The sequence below is a fragment of the Vicia villosa genome, linkage group LG3, assembly GCF_029867415.1.
Source record: "Vicia villosa cultivar HV-30 ecotype Madison, WI linkage group LG3, Vvil1.0, whole genome shotgun sequence".
Taxonomy (NCBI): Eukaryota; Viridiplantae; Streptophyta; class Magnoliopsida; order Fabales; family Fabaceae; genus Vicia; species Vicia villosa.
This window is the reverse complement of record NC_081182.1, coordinates 45999133-46000598: the sequence shown is the minus strand read 5'-3', so window position 1 is coordinate 46000598 and position 1466 is coordinate 45999133. Positions and strand designations below refer to the sequence as shown.

Here is a 1466-nt window from a genome sequence, read left to right as displayed (position 1 = left end):
TGGCTTGCATCATGTCCATGCAACTAATTTCATGTACTCCTCACCGGGTCTCCTTCTTCTCTACTGTCGCTTGTTCTGCTCCCTATTGGTAATGATTTTGGGCCATATCTTCTATTAGGGCACAAGTTTCAGGGTAAGGTTTGTTCATCAACGCACCACCAGGGGCAGCGTCGATGGACATCTTTGTATTATAATGGAGTCCATTATAGAAGGTGTGTATGATCAACCATTGCTCTAGGCCATGGTGTGGACAAGCTCTTAAAAGGTCTTTGTATCTTTCCCAGGCTTCAAAAAGTGATTCGCCTTGGTTTTAAGTGAATCTAGTGATCAGGTTCCTAAGGTCAACAGTCTTGCTTGGGGGAAAATATCTAGCAAGGAATACTCTCCTAAGGTCTTCCCAAGTTGTTATTGAGTTGACTGGAAGGGAATCTAACCAGTTGTGTGCTTTACCTCTAAGGGAAAAAGGGAATAGTCTTAGACGAATTGCTTCAGGTGAAGCACCATTTGCCTTAAGGGTGTCAGCTAATTGGATAAAAACCTTTAAGTGTTGATTTAGGTTCTCAGTAACGAGACCAACAAATTGGTTTTGTTGTACTAGTTGTAAGAGTGAGGGCTTTAGTTTGAAATTGTTGGTTGTTATGGCGGGGTTTACTATACTAGAACTAGGCTCCACATTAGATGGTTGATCAAATTCCTTAAGAGGTCTTTGGTTACGGTCTTCGGCCATAGCTCTTCTTAACCTTCGGATAAAAAGGCGTGCTCGAGTGTAACGTTCAGGTTCCACTGAAGGATCTACTAAGTTTCCGGTGCTACGATTCTTACACATCTACCGGCTAATAAAGCCTTAGTTTAAACGGGATAACAACAGGGTACGAAATTTGACGAAGTTTGGTCCCCGGCAACGGCGCCAAAAACTTGATGGGTCTGTATATAGAGTCTAAATTAAACTGCAAGTGCACAACCTATCAAAGTAATATATAAGATTATCAAACCACAGAGACCAATCGTCAATCTATCAACTCTATTGCTAAGGTGCTTATATAAGGCGGATCAAAATAGTTTGAATGTGTGCAGTGCAAGAAAATAAAAGAATAAAGTAAATAGAAGATAAAAATAACATGTTCGAATGTAATTCACGTAATCAGACAATTTTCCAGTTGTATGCTGATAGAACTACTTATGGGGCAATATTCTCTACTTATAGAAAAGGAACAATTTAACGGGAACTTGTCGCTTTCGTGTACTAAGAACTGAGTTTACTCTTTAATCCTATCCTTTTATTGCTACTTATAAAAGGTGCCTTAAACCTTAAATCAGCAAACCTATTTTTGAGAAATTAGTTACTTGACTTAGTGAAAAAGTTATTTTAACTTGGAAAGATTAGCTTAAAGAGATTCTTGGCTTTAGACCAAGAATCAGATTTCAAACCCATAAACGCGTACGAAAATAGTTTCAAAATCATTTTC

General features: G+C 38.6%; 1 non-coding gene across 1 annotated transcript; it reads left to right on the top strand.

The window, feature by feature from the left end:
* The first annotated feature begins 236 nt into the window (after positions 1 to 236).
* On the top strand, positions 237 to 343 carry LOC131593791 (small nucleolar RNA R71). The gene has a single exon (XR_009281172.1). It is a non-coding gene; the product is annotated as a small nucleolar RNA R71 (small nucleolar RNA).
* The last annotated feature ends 1123 nt before the right edge of the window (positions 344 to 1466 follow it).